This window comes from Erpetoichthys calabaricus, chromosome 1 (assembly GCF_900747795.2).
Source record: "Erpetoichthys calabaricus chromosome 1, fErpCal1.3, whole genome shotgun sequence".
NCBI lineage: Eukaryota > Metazoa > Chordata > Cladistia > Polypteriformes > Polypteridae > Erpetoichthys > Erpetoichthys calabaricus.
Window position 1 is genome coordinate 206,832,477 of NC_041394.2, and position 19,403 is coordinate 206,851,879.

Sequence of the window (19,403 nt, forward strand, 5' to 3'; positions counted from 1 at the left end):
TTTATAGGGTAAATTGTTAATATGCACCTAGTTCTAATGTTCAGTGATCAAAAGATTACACCACCACACAATACATTAATTTCGTCAAGTTTATGAGTCATACCAACACAAAAAAAGTGTCCTAGGACTGGCAAGGTTGGACGTATATGTGCTTGATAGTTCCTTAGAGCAGCGCTACCTGGAGATGTGTTTCTTTTAGGGCTACTCAGAGAAAACTGGTCTAAATGAAACAGCCAAACAAAGAACAATCTATAACTGACCCTCAAGAATGTTCTGATTAATTCTAAGAGTTCCTTGCTCCAAACAGACATATTGAAAACCATGGCTAGTGCCAGACAGGGAACACCATTTATCACTGAGTTCCTTGTTGCTCAATGAACCAAGTAGCCTTATTGGGTTAGGCCCAAAATAAAGGCAAGAAACTACCTTGTGAGTTCACAACTAGTGAAGGGCAATGTGATTTGTGAGAAATTGAATTTGCAAAAATATACAGTTTTGCTTTTCAAAAGACATTTGCAAAACAAATTGTACTTCACCACAAGCAAAATTTATGCCATTAGCACACATATTTTATTTAATTTGCAACTTTTATCTTGGTGTGGCACAATTCATTATGGTCCTGTGTGTTGAAAGTGGGGGCATAGCTACACTAAAATCCAATGGCCTGGGTATGTGGCTGCTAGCAATTTAGATTGCCCCTATGAAGCTGGTAAAGTGAGCACATATGGTGTTATCTCTATCTGAAGCAAAGTAGGAAGCCTCAATGTACAAGCAAGCAGTGCACAAGCCAGGTGAGAACATGTGGAGCCTCATCGAAGAAGCCATGAAACATCTGGGCATGCCTGGAGGTTGCACAAGAAAAGAGACATCAGTTTCTGCAACAGAACAAACCTTTGAAGAGTAATATACCTTGGCCCCCCCAAAAGAAAAACTTACTTTATATATATATTGTGGCAGGTGGACGGAACTCTTGCCCTGCCGGGACACCCAAAGTGTGGGAGGGCCGCGGGAGAGAGTATTTTTGGGACAGTTTATCCTCCAGGCCGACACAAGGCAGCAGCATTGGTTTCTAGCAGAACCTGTGGCCCCCGCCAGGGGGTGCATGGACCTTTCCAGGGCCTTATTTGGCCACACTTCCGCCACACCCGGAAGTATGGCTGGAAGAAGCTCATTTTGGGTACCTGGAGTCCTTCCAGGTGCCCTATAAAAAGGGACCAGTTCCACCATTCAGGTGCCAGATTTGGGAGGAAGAGGACAAAGCCTGAGGAGGAGTGGAGGTGGATGGACTGGTGGCAAGAAGGGACTGTCCATTGGGGTGTTGTGGTGTTGGTGATTGGTATTTCATTGTGGGGAGCAGGGTGAAATACTCCCCAATTGTAAATAAATGTGTATAGTGTGGCAAAATCTGTCTCCTGCATCTCTGTGTCTGAGATATGGGAAGCCGTACGAGCATGTGCGTCTTATAGTATGGGAATGACCGGGATCAGCCTTGGAGTCAGACATGGAGACACAGAAACAAAAAAGGTGGTAATTTCCAAAAACAAAAGTAAATTTTATTTACAGGCCCACAAAAATACAAAAAATGGCTCAATCAAAAAATAGTGAAGAATATTTACAGTGTATTCGCCAGTCCCAAAATGAAATATAAAGCCAAAAAAAGTATATACACAAAATGGTAGTCTTCCTAAGGAAAGAAAGCAATCAGAAAGAAACTGCACATAGCAAAGTCCAAAGAGTCACAAAAATATTTGCAAGGGAAGTATTGTACCAGTAGCTCACCAAAGGGTTAATGAATCCTACATAAATTTGAAAACTTGATTAGTCTAATTAGGGGTGGGCGATCTTTCCAAAAAATCATATCACGATCCTTTTAACACAAAATCACAATCTACAATCTGAATTGCAATCTATCTTTTCAATGTGGCATACATTTAGGAGAACATCCGGATTCAAACTCATCAAGACCTAAGTAACACTTTATCTTAAATATCAAACAAAGTTGAATTCAATTGTTCTCTTTTGCTAGCTACGTGCAGTTAAGGAACACACCTCGAAGCTGGCGAGTGAGGAAGGCCCCTCCCCCTCACAAAAATAAATTGGTTCTACAAGCCAACTATGACAGTGAGCGTGATGAGAGAAGTTGCAAAATCAACTGGAACGTTCAAGCAAATTATAGAAAAAACCCGATCTAAATCCATTACGTATTTCTTCTGTAAAAAGTGGACAGACATACAGACAGACAGACATTGGATTTTACAGTATATATTATATACTTGCCTTGCAGTTAGGAGACCCGGGTTCGCTTCCCGGGTCCACCCTGCGTGGAGTTTGCATGTTCTCCCCCGTGTCTGCGTGGGTTTCCTCCGGGCGCTCCGGTTTCCTCCCACAGTCCAAAGACATGCAGGTTAGGTGGATTGGCAATCCTAAATTGGCCCTAGTGCGTGCTTGGTGTGTGGGTGTGTTTGTGTGTGTCCTGCGGTGGGTTGGCACCCTGCCCGGGATTGGTTCCCTGCCTTGTGCCCTGTGTTGGCTGGGATTGGCTCCAGCAGACCCCCGTGACCCTGTGTTCGGATTCAGCGGGTTGGAAAATGGATGGATGGATGGATATTATATACTAGCAAAATACCCGCGCTTTGCAGCGGAGAAGTAGTGTGTTAAAGAGGTTATGTCACCATATATATACATAAACATATATACATATATATACATATCTACATATACACATATCTACATATACATATACACATCCACATATACATATGTATATACATATACAAATTTACATATCTACATATATATATATGTACATATAAATATAGACATACAGTGGTGTGAAAAACTATTTGCCCCCTTCCTGATTTCTTATTCTTTTGCATGTTTGTCACACAAAATGTTTCTGATCATCAAACACATTTAACCATTAGTCAAATATAACACAAGTAAACACAAATGCAGTTTGTAAATGGTGTTTTTTATTATTTAGGGAAAAAAAAAAATCCAAACCTACATGGCCCTGTGTGAAAAAGTAATTGCCCCCTGAACCTAATAACTGGTTGGGCCACCCTTAGCAGCAATAACTGCAATCAAGCATTTGCGATAACTTGCAATGAGTCTTTTACAGCGCTCTGGAGGAATTTTGGCCCACTCATCTTTGCAAAATTGTTGTAATTCAGCTTTATTTGAGGGTTTTCTAGCATGAACCGCCTTTTTAAGGTCATGCCATAGTATCTCAATTGGATTCAGGTCAGGACTTTGACTAGGCCACTCCAAAGTCTTCATTTTGTTTTTCTTCAGCCATTCAGAGGTGGATTTGCTGGTGTGTTTTGGGTCATTGTCCTGTTGCAGCACCCAAGATCGCTTCAGCTTGAGTTGACGAACAGATGGCCGGACATTCTCCTTCAGGATTTTTTGGTAGACAGTAGAATTCATGGTTCCATCTATCACAGAAAGCCTTCCAGGTCCTGAAGCAGCAAAACAACCCCAGACCATCACACTACCACCACCATATTTTACTGTTGGTATGATGTTCTTTTTCTGAAATGCTGTGTTCCTTTTACGCCAGATGTAACGGGACATTTGCCTTCCAAAAAGTTCAACTTTTGTCTCATCAGTCCACAAGGTATTTTCCCAAAAGTCTTGGCAATCATTGAGATGTTTCTTAGCAAAATTGAGACGAGCCCTAATGTTCTTTTTGCTTAACAGTGGTTTGCGTCTTGGAAATCTGCCATGCAGGCCGTTTTTGCCCAGTCTCTTTCTTATGGTGGAGTCGTGAACACTGACCTTAATTGAGGCAAGTGAGGCCTGCAGTTCTTTAGACATTGTCCTGGGGTCTTTTGTGACCTCTCGGATGAGTCGTCTCTGCGCTCTTGGGGTAATTTTGGTCGGCCGGCCACTCCTGGGAAGGTTCACCACTGTTCCATGTTTTTGCCATTTGTGGATAATGGCTCTCACTGTAGTTCGCTGGAGTCCCAAAGCTTTAGAAATGGCTTTATAACCTTTACCAGACTGATAGATCTCAATTACTTCTGTTCTCATTTGTTCCTGAATTTCTTTGGATCTTGGCATGATGTCTAGCTTTTGAGGTGCTTTTGGTCTACTTCTCTGTGTCAGGCAGCTCCTATTTATGTCATTTCTTGATTGAAACAGGTGTGGCAGTAATCAGGCCTGGGGGTGGCTACGGAAATTGAACTCAGGTGTGATACACCACAGTTAGGTTATTTTTTAACAAGGGGGCAATTACTTTTTCACACAGGGCCATGTAGGTTTGGGTTTTTTTCTCCCTAAATAATAAACACCATCATTTAAAAACTGCATTTTGTGTTTACTTGTGTTATATTTGACTAATGGTTAAATGTGTTTGATGATCAGAAACATTTTGTGTGACAAACATACAAAAGAATAAGAAATCAGGAAGGGGGCAAATAGTTTTTCACACCACTGTACATATATACATACATACATACATTCACACATATATATATATATATATATATATATATATATATATACAGTGATCCCTCGCTATATCGCGCTTCGCCTTTCGCGGCTTCACTCAATCGCAGATTTTATATGTAAGCATATTTAAATATATATCGCAGATTTTTTGCTGGTTCGCGGATTTCTGAGGACAATGGGTCTTTTAATTTCTGGTACATGCTTCCTCAGTTGGTTTGCCCAGTTGATTTCATACAAGGGATGCTATTGGCAGATGGCTAAGAAGCTACCCAACTTACTTTTCTGTCTCTCTCTTGCGCTGATTTTCTCTGATCCTGACGTAGGGGGTGTGAGCAGGGGGGCTGTTCGCACACCTAGACGATACGGACGCTCGTCTAAAAATGCTGAAAGATTATCTTCACGTTGCTACCTTCTGTGTGCAGCTGCTCCGTGAAGCGACATGCTGCACGGTGCTTTGAATACTTAAAAGCTCAAAGGGCACATATTGATTTTTCACTGTTTGTTTTTCTCTGTCTCTCTCTCTCTCTCTCTCCCTGCTCCTGACGGAGGGGGTGTGAGCTGCCGCCTTCAACAGCTTTATACCGGCGGTGCTTCGCATACTTAAAAGCCAAACAGACCTATTGATTTGTTTGCTTTCCTCTCTGTTTCTGACAGTCTGTGCTCCTGACGCGCACTCCTTTGAAGAGGAAGATATGTTTGCATTCTTTTAATTGTGAGACAGAACTGTCATCTCTGTCTTGTCATGGAGCACAGTTTAAACTTTTGAAAAAGAGACAAATGTTTGTTTGCAGTGTTTGAATAACGTTCCTGTCTCTCTACAACCTCCTGTGTTTCTGCACAAATCTGTGACCCAAGCATGACAATATAAAAATAACCATATAAACATATGGTTTCTACTTCGCGGATTTTCTTATTTTGTGGGTAGCTCTGGAACGCAACCCCCGCGATGGAGGAGGGATTACTGTGTATATATATATATATATATATATATATATATATATACTGTGTATATATATATCTACTTACTAGCAAAATACCCGCGCTTCGCAGCGGAGAAGTAGTGTGTTAAAGAGGTTATGAAAAAAAAAAGGAAACATTTTAAAAATAACGTAACATGATTGTCAATGTAATTGTGTTGTCATTGTTATGAGTGTTGCTGTCTTTTATATATATAATATACACACACACACACACATAAACATATATATACATATACATATATATACATATCTACATATACACATATCTACATATATATATACATATACACATCCACATATATATACACACATACATAAACACACACACACATATATATATATATATATATATATACATATATACATATATATATATATATATATATATATATATATATATATATATATATATATATATATATATATATATATATATATATTGGCACTTAAGTCTTCAATCTGCCTCAAGAATGATTAGCGAAGGTGGTAGACAATGAAAACGTCAGCCGTACGCATCCGCCATGCACGCACTGGTGCGCTCAGCTGTGAGTTGATTCTACAATAAAATAAAATAAAGATAAAAAGAGTAATAACTTGCACCACCGCTATTCAATTACACTTGCCTAACGCCTCTCCTAAGGGGAAATACTGTGGGATCTGGACATCCGTCAAAGCAGCAATCACAAGCCCGATTACAAAGCGGGAAGCTGTGATTTGTCGTCTCCCTCCCATGTAACAATCACAGCCCGTGTTGCAACGCACTATGTATGTATATGTATATATGTGTATGTGTGTGTATATGTATGTGTGTATATATATATATATATATGTGTTCATATGTGTGGGAAAGCGAATAGTAGACGTGACGTAGTATCTGTGTACCAAATTTCAAGTCAATAGGTGAAACGGTTTGCGAGCTACAGCTCATTTAAAATCCTGGACAGACAAACTAATAGCCACGGTACTGTTTTATAGAAGAACATTTTAATGTTTAATAATTTATATTTATATGCAATGTGCTTCTTATATATTACTTCATATTCTCAAATGATAATGATGTTAATGTTGTTTATATTGATTTCTATGTTATTGTAAGTGCTCTTTATTTGTGGAAAAATAAATTTGGCAATTTAACTTATTTTATACATACATTTTATTTTTTTCTCTTGCACTCAGTGAGCGAATCCACTGGCTAATCAGCTATATATATATATATATATATATATATGTATGTGTATATATATATGTGTGTATATATATATATATATATATATATATATATATATATATATATATATATATATATATATATATATATATATATATATATAGATAGATAGATAGATAGATAGATAGATATATGTGTATGTATGTAGATATACAAATATGTATATATATGTATATATGTTTATATATATGTAGATATACAAATATGTATATGTATATATATGTATATATGTGTATATATATGTAGATATACAAATATGTATATGTATATATATATATATGTGTCTGCATGTGTGTGTGTATATATATATATATATATATATATATATATATATATATATATATATATGTATGTGTATATATATGTTGATATATGTATATATATGTGGATGTGTATATGTATATATTTATGTATATACACTATGTTTATGTATATATATGTTTACATAACCTCTTTAACACACTACTTCTCCGCTGCGAAGCGTGGGTATTTTGCTAGTATATATATATATATATATATATATATACACACACACAGACACATATATATATATAAATATTTACATATCTACATATATACATATCTAGATATATATACACATATATATACATATGTACATATATATATATGTAATTGTGTTGTCATTGTTATGAGTGTTGCTGTCATATATATATATATATATATATATATATATATATATATATATATATATATATAGCAAAATACCCGCGCTTCGCAGCGGAGAAGTAGTGTGTTAAAGAGGTTATGTAAACATATATATACATAAACATATATACATATATATACATATCTACATATACATACGTATATATACATATACACATCCACATATACATATATATATATATACATATACAAATTTACATATCTACATATATATATATATATAAATATAGACATACATATATACATACATACATTCACATATATATATATATATATATATATATATATATATATATATATATATATATATATATACACTGTATATATACATATCTACTTATTGGCTCCTGTATTTAGGATATAGCGGGTTGGATAATGGATGGATGGACATCTGTATGCAGAGCCCTATTTGCCCGTTTTCGTTTTTTTTCTTTCTTCAGTAATATTTCAGCAAACCCGGAGCTTGTCAGTTCAAATCCTGGTACTGACACCACTGTGTGACCCTGAGGAAGTCACTTCACCTGCCTGTGCTGCAAAAAACAAAAGTAATGTAACAAATTGTACCTCAGATGTTGTAAGTTGCTGGAATAAAGGCATAAGTAAAATAGATAAATATGTATTATACACACAGGAACTATTCATTTATTTTCAGTTAAGTCATCTGCAGCAAACTTTTATAAATGAGGGTTTCTTCTTCATTGACGTTTTCTCTTGGAGAGCTTTTTTCATTTCATTGAAAATTAAAGCAGCAGCTGCCAAAATATGTAGCTTTCTTATTAATTTTTCAACATTGTGTAAAATAAATGTATAAAGTAACATAAAAGGTTTAAATACTGGTTATCCTTTTACACTAAAATATTACTAAAGAGATACAAAAAAAGTAAAATGGATATGTTCTTTTTCTTTAAGGAGATTAAATATTACTGAAGAAAGAAAAAAAAAATTAAACAGCCAAATGGGGCTATGCATACGAACTTAAAAGGTTTAAATAAAACAGAAATATATATTTTATTTTAGTTGCTTAACTTGTGGAGGGTGTATCCTGTAGCAAAGCCCTAACTTTTTTCGTGAAAGCCCGTTTCAGTCAATAAGTCTTAAAAAACGTGTAAAGATATTGACGATAAGCTAAGCAAACCCAGGAAGACATGGAATCGTTTAAATGAAGTATCATTACATCTTCCTTTCTTAAAGAGAAGTAAGGCAGTACTTATAAGCTTACATATTTATATATAGACATACATACACATATATATATATATATATATCTATATCCGAAGCCGTGCAAGCACACTCTTGAGAATGCAACGTATAGTTGTACAGAAGAAAAGCAATCCTGCCTCAAATGAATGGCAACCTTTTGTAGGTCTATGAACTTAATTTAAACTTTAGGATTACACGGTGCTTTCTTTCCGAAGTACCTGCACTCATGAATATGTCTGTATGTGTCAGTCGGTCAAATCTACGCGCTTCGCACCGGCGAAGTACCGCTTTTAAATTTTTATTAAGAAGAAAATAAAACCTTTTTAAATTGAGGGAAAATATACTAATAACAGTTTGTTAAGGATCTGTTTTTTTGTGAAGCTGCCTTTACTCGAGTGATCACTTCGACCTGACTTGGTGGCCAACTATAAGCGTTACCTGGTAGGTAACCACCCATACAATCAGATTGTGAATCAGACTACGAATGCCGTGAATGTAATTACACACTCACTGCACTTGCTTACGGTAATCGAACCTCGGACGTCAGCGCTAGAGGGGCTTAGCAGCGGTGAAGTATTGCTTTTAAATTTTAATTAAGAACAAAAGAAAACCTCAGAGGTTCGATTCCCGTAAGGGAGTGAAGTGACTGGCCGGTTACCTACCAGGTAACGCTTATGGTTGGACATCAAGGGACGTAACATCAGCCACGGTGCCTTCAATTGTGAGAAGCAGATCATAGAATGATTGAAAGTAGTTTTGCATTTACCTTTTTAGTAAAAGGCGAGCTTTTAAGCCTGAGAAATCACCCCGTAAATGCACACGTTTAATTGCACATGTGTTAATATGTATGCTTACACAGTATTAAAAGACAGTGAACAACGTCATTTACCTTTGTTCCCGCATTTGATAAAAGGCAAGCTTTTAAGCCTGAGAAATCACCCCGTAAATGCACACGTTTAATTGCACATGTGTTAATATGTATGCTTACACAGTATTAAAAGACACTCAAAAATTAACGTCATTTACCTTCGTTCCCGCGTTTGACTCATGCTGTAAATCTCTTCCTTGTTTTTAGTTCACGTGATTACGTAGGAGGCGTGATGACGCGATACGTGACTCCGCCTCCTCCATTAGAGTATATGGACAAAAAACAGGTTCCAGTTATGACCATTACGCGTAGAATTTCGAAATGAAACCTGCCTAACTTTTGTAAGTAAGCTGTAAGGAATGAGTCTGCCAAATTTCAGCTTTCCACCTACATGGGAAGATCGAGAATTAGTGATGAGTCAGTCAGTCAGTCAGTCAGTCAGTGAGCCAGTGAGGGCTTTGCCTTTTATTAATATGTATAGATTGGCTCCTGTATTTAGGATATAGCGGGTTGGATAATGGATGGATGGACATTTGTATGCATAGCCCTATTTGCCCGTTTTCGTTTTTTTTCTTTCTTCAGTAGTATTTCAGCAAACCCGGAGCTTGTCAGTTCAAATCTTGGTACTGACACCACTGTGTGACCCTGAGGAAGTCACTTCACCTGCCTGTGCTGCAAAAAACAAAAGTAATGTAACAAATTGTACCTCAGATGTTGCAAGTTGCTGGAATAAAGGCATAAGTAAAATAGATAAATATGTATTATACACATAGGAAGTATTAATTTATTTTCAGTTAAGTCATCTGCAGCAAACCTTTATAAATGTGGGTTTCTCCTTTTTAGATAGTGCAAACTGTTTCTTCTTCATTGACGTTTTCTCTTGGAGAGCTTTTTTCATTTCATTGAAAATTAAAGCAGCAGCTGCCAAAATATGTAGCTTTCTTATTAATTTTTCAACATTGTGTAAAATAAATTTATAAAGTAATATAAAAGGTTTAAATACTGGTTATCCTTTTACACTAAAATATTACTAAAGAGATACAAAAAAAGTAAAATGCATATGTTCTTTTTCTTTAAGGAGATTAAATATTACTGAAGAAAGAAAAAAAAAACTAAAACATCCAAATGGGGCTATGCATACAAACTTAAAAGGTTTAAATAAAACAGAAATATACACTTTTATTTTTACTTCCTTAACTTGTGGAGGGTGTATCTTGTAGCAAAGCTCTAACTTTTTTCGTGAAAGCCCGTTTCAGTCAATAAGTCTTAAAAACAGGTGTAAAGATATTGACAATAAGGTACGCAAACCCACCAAGACATGGAATCGTTTAAATCAAGTATCATTACATCTTCCTTTCTTAAAGAGAAGTAAGGCAGTACTTATAAGCTTACATATATATATATATATATATATATATATATATATATATATATATAGACATACATACATATATCTATCTATCTATATCTATATATGTATATCTGTATATATCTATATCTATATATGTATATCTGTATATATCTATATCTCTATATACATCTATATATATATATATATATATATATATATATATATATATATATATATATATCTATCTATCTATATATATATATATATATATATATAGATCTATATATATATATATATATATATATATATATATATCTATATCTAAATCCCCGCGAAGTACTGCTTTTAAATGTTTATTAAGAAGAAAAGCTTTTTAAATTGATGGAAAATATCCCAATAACAATTTGTTAAGGATCTGTTTTTTTGTGAAGCAGCCTTAACACAGCTTTTCCGCTGTTTTATAAACGAACGCCATATAAGGTCTTCCTTTTTCCTTGCTTCGCCAAGGAAGGAGCCTTTTTATTAAATCCAAGGGTTCTTCGCTTTTTTTTTTGTTTGTTTATTACGATTGTTATAGTTCTGTTTGTATACGACGTTGTCAGTTCAGCACTCCGGTTGTAATATGACCAAGCTGTGCAAGCTTACTGTTAAGAATGCAACGTATAGTTGTACATGAGAAAAGCAATCTTGCCTGAAATCAATGGCAACCTTTTGTAGGTCTATGAACTTAATTTAAACTTTAGGTTTACACGGTGCTTTCTTTCCGAAGTACCTGCACTCATGAATATGTCTGTATGCGTCAGTCACTCAAATCCCCGCGCTTCGCATCGGCGAAGTACTGCTTTTAAATTTTTATTAAGAAGAAAAGAAAACCTTTTAAAATTGAGGGAAAATATACCAATAACAGTTTGTTAAGGATCTGTTTTTTTGTTAAGCTGCCTTCACTCGAGTGATCAGTTCGAGCTGACTTGCTGGCTAACCATAAGCGTTACCTGGTAGGTAACCACCCATACAATCAGATTGTGAATCAGACTACGAATGCCGTGAATGTAATTACCCCGATCTACATGCTGTCAAATAAACAAACCAAACGCCGTGGCGCAATTTTATGGGCTTCGCCTCTAGCGCTGACGTCCGAGGTTCGATTCCCGTAAGGGAGTGAAGTGAGTGGGTGGTTACCTACCAGGTAACGCTTATGGTTGGCCATCAAGTCAGGTAACATCAGCCACGGTGCCTTCAGTTGTGAGAAGCAGATCATAGAATGGATGAAAATAGATTACTGTCAAATAATGCAAAGAGTACGTGACATGTCTTTCCCCCTTATTCTTGGCTCATCAGGCGTACACACTCACTGCACTCGCTTACGGTAATCGAACGTCGGACGTCAGCGCTAGAGGGGCTTCGAAGCGGTGAAGTATTGGTTTTAAATTTTAATTAAGAAAACCTTTTTAAATTAAGTCTTAAAAAGAGGTGTAAAGATATTGACAATAAGCTACGCAAACCCACCAAGACATGCAATCGTTTAAATCAAGGCGCGAGTCGAAAAACACCATCCCATAATATTAGTTAACAATTAACACATTTCTATATGTATTGTAAGCATACAATACAACTGATAATATGTTGCGCTTATTTATCTGGTGTACCGACATTTTTGCGCGTTTAACGGCTGAAATCTAACGTGGTTTGTGCCCTTCAGAATGAAAAGAGTTTGCATTTACCTTTTTAATAAAAGGCGAGCTTTTAAGCCTGAGAAATCACCCCGTAAATGCACACGTTTAATTGCACATGTGTTAATATGTATGCTTACACAGTATTAAAAGACACTCAACAATTACACAATATTAAAAGACACTCAACAATTAACGTCATTTACCTTCGTTCCCGCATTTGACTCGTGCTGTAAATCTCTTCCTCGTTTTCAGTTCACGTGATTACGTAGGAGGCGTAATACGTGATGACGCGATACGTGACTCCGCCTCCTCCATTAGAGTATATGGACAAAAAACAGGTTCCAGTTATGACCATTACGCGTAGAATTTCTAAATGAAACCTGCCTAACTTTTGTAAGTAAGCTGTAAGGAATGAGCCTGCCAAATTTCAGCCTTCTACCTACACAGGAAGTTGGAGAATTAGTGATGAGTGAGTCAGTCAGTGAGGGCTTTGCCTTTTATTAGTATAGATTAGTAAACCTTCAAAATATTGTGCAGTTAAAGTCTCAACAGCATTCTCAGCATTTCTGGAGCTTAGTAGAGCCAGATAACTATAAGAATCTTCACCAAGCAGCTCTGAAAATGTCTACTTTGCTTGGGTCTACATACCTCTGTGAGTCTGCCTTTTCTGACATGAATGTCATGAAATCAAAGTTCAGAACAAGACTGATGAACATTTAAATGACTCCACAAGAGTGAACCTAAGTGGTGTCACACACGTGCGAGTAGGAGACAGCTAAAGTGCTGAGTAATTGTAATAAAACATCCGACCGGTGGCGGCAGAGTGTGCTGACTGTCTTTCTCAGTTCCCTACAGACCTTTCCTGGGAAATCCTGCAAGGTTTCAGCTCCTCAGAAGACATCAATTCCGGTGCCGGGCCCTTTGCTGACATCACTTCCGGTCCAGATGACATCACTTCTGATTCTGGCCCTTTTGATGACGTCACTTTCTATATGGGCCTTTAAAGCCTCCATCTTTGTCTCTTGTGATCAGTTCTGTTTTGGACTCTGTTCTATGCACATCATGCTGCTTATTAAAACAATATTTGGGTTGCTGCCCCAAATCTTTATGATGTCTTGGACTCTTTATTATCACAGTGGCTACACTCCACCATGCACCTTTCTTGTTGACTCCATGCATTGCCAGTCAACTGACTAACTACAAAAGTATCACACATGCAACTGGACATCTGTGTGTTTGTAATTGCATTGTTTTGTTCTGACAGCATTCATGTTTTAATTCAATAGTGTGAGATACACTAGAAAATGCATACAGACATACAAAATGTACTTGCAGGTGAATTAAATATTTTCTGTGATGTTTTAATGCAAAATGTGAGTTGTGGACACCAACATTTTGTAAATGTTCAGGCAAAACATGCTTATTCAGTTTGTTTGGGTTGAAATAAGCTATGAGAATAAACGTTAGAAAACATGAGTAGCTCTTGGCCATTTTCATTTTGTAAAAGTAGCTCTCAGGGGAAAAAACGTAGGAGACCCCTGCCCTAGAGGCATGAAGTGCCTCTTATACTCGGAGAACAAATCTTACAGCCAAGCCTGCAACACACTGCTCTCTTCCACCTATAGTGGCTGACGTCGTTATGTTCTGCACAAGTGCTATGCTGAAACCGTGCAAGACATGTATGAAACAGGCTAAAAATAGGCTCTCTGAAAGTAAGTTACTTTTCCTGTTACGTTCTGGCAACTTTATCCTGGGATCCCCTTCTCACACTAATGCATGCATGCACAAAATTTACCAAACTAAAACGCTCTGCATGTTTCTCTTTGTTAATGGCAGGGGCTAGGGAGACACTCACTTTTATGGCAGGGTTTGTGCAGCATCATCATCATTTTTGGAAAATATCTGATGATTGGTAAATGTTGTCGTTGGGCAACCTTTCTTATATAGAAATGTTCAAGTGCTACTGCACCTCTTTTTAAACAAAAGTGTTATAAAAGATAATCTCAAATGTATAATGCGTATAACCAAAAAAAAAAAAAAAACAGTTTCACAAGCTCTCAAAAGAGACATGTAGGTAATTTATTAATACAACTGTAGCTTCATTTACTTTGAATTTTTAGCAGTTGTAAATTTCATCTGGAAGTGGATGATAAAATCAAATACATACACACACAAAAGTGAATACATATATACATGCATGTACAAACCATGTTTTTATATTAAAATATTCCTTGCAGTACTTGTTATTAAGGATTGTTTGGTAACCTTACAACATGCAGATAGAAGCCAAATCTACTGGTGCGAGTGCTAATGGCCCTGTTCCATTTGCCAGAAGTAAGGAGTGCTGAGTGGTAGAGATGTCTAATCTTACTGTTTTTGTTCCTCATGAATTTCATTTCATTTTCAATGTTTTTTTCTTACAGACTTTATTTACAGTCACAAAATCTAACCAAATTCATTATGCATAGTATGTAATGATGAGGAAAGTCAGATGAAGCAAAAAGTTTTCAGAGACTTGTACGTAGAGGTTATACGTTCATTATGTTCACATGTACAGTGTACAGTGAAATTCTTACTTGCACATTCTAATCAGGATGCAGAAAAACACTACTATGAGACTGATACAACCACACAGTATTTTCAGGCAAACACCTTGCCTGAAGAAGGGGCCTGTGTGGCCTAGAAAGCTTACATATTGTAATCTTTCTAGTTAGCCAATAAAAGGTGTCATTTTGCTTGACTTCTCACTACATCCATAATGGCTAACACGGTACAACACCCTTGTACTACAGCTAAAACACCAGAAAAAGCAATGGCTTAGCCCCTGCAGGACCATGGCTGTCTCAGTGTAGTACGGTACAGAAAGATACCACTCATGAAGGAAAGTCTGACTTGCATTTTTTAGTGATATAGGACTAAACTGTTTTTGCAAAGCTAGAGAAAGAGTGTTGTACTTTAATTAAATTAAATAAAAAATCATATCTGATCTTTCGTATCTCACTCATTTGCCCTCTGCTTTTTTCTCCTTCCACTTACAGTGACTTGGATCAATTATGATGAGGGAACCAGTTTTCATAACAGTAATTATCCACAAGATATCTTGACTCTAACTACAACAAAAGTTGCCTTTTTTTAGATAGATAGATAGATAGATAGATAGATAGATAGATAGATAGATAGATAGATAGATAGATAGATAGATAGATAGATAGATAGATAGATACTTTATTAATCCCAAGGGGAAATTCACATATTCCAGCAGCAGCATACTGATACAAAAAACAATATTAAATTAAAGAGTAATAAAGATGAAGGTAAAAACAGACAATAACTCTGAATAATGTTAACGTTTACCCCCCCAGGTGGAACTGAAGAGTCACATAGTTTGGGGGAGGAATGATCTCCTCAGTCTGTCAGTGGAGCAGGACAGTGACAGCAGTCTGTCGCTGAAGCTGCTCCTCTGTCTGGAGATGATACTGTTTAGTGGATGCAGTGGATTCTCCATGATTGACAGGAGCCTGCTCAGTGCCCGTCACTCCGCCACAGATGTCAAACTGTCCAGCTCCGTGCCGACAATACAGCCTGCCTTCCTCACCAGTTTGTCCAGATGTGAGGTGTCCTTCTTCTTAATGCTGCCTCCCCAGCACACCACCACGTAGAAGAGGGCGCTCGCCACAACCGTCTGATAGAACATCTGCAGCATCTTATTGCAGATGTTGAAGGATGCCAGTCTTCTAAGGAAGTATAGCCGGCTCTGTCCTCTCTTGCACAGAGAATCAGTATTGTCAGTCCAGTCCAATTTATCATCCAGCTGCACTCCCAGGTATTTATAGGTCTGCACCCTCTGCACACAGTCACCTCTGATGACTTTATACCCTATTTGTTGTTAGTGGGCCATTATGGAATGATGATCACTGTTGTCCTTATGTTCTATGGTGGTATTGATATTTTAGTTAATCATATTCCTTGCAGATGGAGCTGTTATAACAATAAAGTAGACAGACAGACAGACAGACAGACAGACAGACAGACAGACAGACAGATAGATAGATAGATAGATAGATAGATAGATAGATAGATAGATAGATAGATAGATAGATGATTAGCATGACTTAAAGTTTAATGTCTTGTAGAGTGTCAAGTAAACAGAACAGTAGTTTGATGTAATTTAACAAGGTCCCTATGACTGTCAAGGTCTGACTTTTGTATTCGATTGCATTAGAAGCAAAACAGATAAAATACATTCTCCACATGAGGTATACTTTACAGAAGGTAGAAGTCTTATTTCTCCATCATAAAATCTGTTTGTTTAGTATTGTCCTCAAAAATCCTTACAGTGTACAACAAAGCTGCAAGGACTAGCAGGAGAATATATCTACGCCCCCTCCCCTCCACCCTCTCCACCCATTCTTAAACAGCAGTGTCATTTAACAGACAGGCCAGTTCAGCCAACCAGACTGAGGCAGCTGCAAGCACTGTAGCTCTGCACGCTGAAGCGATTGGCTCCTCTCTGGGGAGTGGAGGGTGTTCAGTTATTAATGACCGCTGAGCAGGCAGCACCATGTCAATGTGACAGCTGATCGGGTGAATGATGCACCACTAACCACAGCGGAAAAGAGGAGGGGGAAATAAAAAGCAGAGCCACGGTTCTCTTCACTGGATTGTGAGCATTTGCCAGTCAGGAGCAGATCAGTGGCAAGTGTAACGGGGAATTGTAGCTGGAAGCAAGCAGTTTCCTCTCTTACTGTCAAAGGAAAAGGATCTATGTATTGTACTCTGTAATGTGCAAGCTCTCTGCAGCACAGGACTGTTCTTGAAAACCTTCAAAGGAGCTTAATGAATGCAAAGGCAAAGCATTCACTAGAGCTTGTAGCTCAAGTATGAAGGTAAGTAGGATGCTACTTTTTTCACTTTATTGTGTTTTATACTTGTGTTCCTTTTTTTAATTCAATCTTCACATATTTAGTCAAAACACAGTCTTACTGTTATAGAAGATGTGCCATGGCATTTATAAAGCTTCTTAATAAATGTTAAAGCACTGCATCTTCTGCATTCTGCTGATACACCAATACAGTATAGAAAGCGTGTGTGTTCTTTTTAACATGTGCATGTCTTCTGTGATGCTGTTTGCTAGCACCAGTTAGAGGTAGGTGTTACATAAAACAGGAGGACCTGCCATTCATTTAGCGTATCTGAGACTCTATGACTAACATTATAACAGATAAGCATATTTAATAGCTAGTGCTATTTTTAAAAAGAAAAGGTAACGAGAAGTAACCACCACTAATGGAAAATCCTTGGAGTAAACAGGATACAAGATACTGCACCTGAAATAGGGTTAGAATGAAAATGTTTTTCTTGGGTTTCACTGGCTTGGCCCTGAAGTATCCAGTGTATAAGACCAAATGACAGGACTGTGACTAACAGAATAGACAGACACACACACACACACACACACACACACACACACACACACACACACGTAAGCACGCATCATTTCTTCCCCACTTCCCCTGCAGGTTGGTGGTAAATTACTTTTTTTCTCCATTATAATCAGGATGAGCAACCAATAGGTAATGCAGACAGAAACCACACGAAAAAAGCCTCAACTGGTGTTTTTCAGAAAATATTCTTTAGCTTTGCAAACAAACTGAACAGCTGAATACCATGCCTCATTTTCTTTTTATAATTAACATGATTGCAGTGTGGCATTTCTCCTGTGCTATGCCTCTGAGGAATAAGCCAAACTGCTTATTTCTTAGGTGCAGGAATTCCTGCATATGTTGTTCTGCAGTGGCACATATACATTTTCTTTCCAGCCATTTTCAGATACTGCCTTTTCATACTGCTCTTTATTAATACCAGAATGAATAGATAAACGAGACCTGAATGATTTATTTGCAAGAAGAAAAAAAAACCCTTCTAAAAAACAGAGCCTTGTGATTTCTTTGCAGGAAATAGCTTCATTGCATCAGTTTCATACTAATAAAGGCGGCTTAAGCAAACACTGAAGGCAAGCTGTAATTAATGCAACTTCTCATTCATTTAAGAAAAGCACGACTCAATACAAACTGTTGAACTGGCGGACTCTGAAGTCTGCTCTTACAATGCTGTCTTATCCTTCTGGAAGCAGTTCTATTTGAGGTATGGTTAAACATACAGTAGCAACGTCACATAAGGGCTTGCTTGGACCTGCCATCCTTTGATTCTTATTTTGATATTGATTCTGACCTCCCCCATTACCTCCTCAGTGTGCACCCCCTACCCTCACTAAATGAATTAACATCCTATTGTATCCAGCATACTTCTCGTTTAGAAGTTTACTAATCTCCCATCACATCTGCCTAGCTGTTTCTCTTTATAAACCCTGCTTTTTCTTTTTGCACAACAGCAAAATGGAAAGGTTTCATGGGGACTAGAAGGCTTGCTGCATTATTGTAAATCTGTCAGAAAGCCAGAAGCTTAACAATTCATATGGTAAGGAGTCAATTAATTCAGATGACCTTTGTAAATGATGACAATAAAGTAGCTCTGACAATGTGGCACCACATTCGATTTCCTCTCCATAAAATGAACGGGTTTTACAACAGGTTCTCGTCTTAAGAAAAATGAAACTGGGCTGCTTTCAAAATTTCTTATCGAAAACAAGCAAATATCTCAAATGGTGAAATGAAAGCATCAGGAATATGTAGGCTGAGCATGTGAACATTATGTACGTATGCTGACTGTTTCCATTTCTCTCTGTCTCTGCATACATACCAATAGCTGCCTATTAATCTATCTACTGATGTGTGTGTGGGAGTAGAAGAAGCAGCCAGCAGCACACACTTAAACATCCAACAAATTAATCGATTCATAGGCATCTAGCAGGCAAAGTGGTGCTCTACTTTGGAGCTCTGAATGACACAGTGCATTAAGAAATGAAACGAGCACCATAGGTGCTGAGCCTGTAGGTTTGTAC

The 19,403-nt window shown here is 37.2% G+C and overlaps 2 protein-coding genes across 2 annotated transcripts in view; one reads left to right on the plus strand and one right to left on the minus strand.

The window, feature by feature from the left end:
* Positions 1 to 19,403, minus strand: part of immp2l (inner mitochondrial membrane peptidase subunit 2) — a 1,592,803-nt gene that overhangs the window by 553,074 nt on the left and 1,020,326 nt on the right. The window lies entirely within an intron of this gene.
* LOC114658982 (leucine-rich repeat neuronal protein 3-like) overlaps positions 16,985 to 19,403 on the plus strand; it is a 62,203-nt gene continuing 59,784 nt past the window's right edge. Inside the window, exon 1 of the mRNA XM_028811144.2 lies at positions 16,985 to 17,328. The gene's annotated coding sequence lies outside the window, so the exon portion shown is untranslated. The remainder of the gene's footprint in view (positions 17,329 to 19,403) is intronic.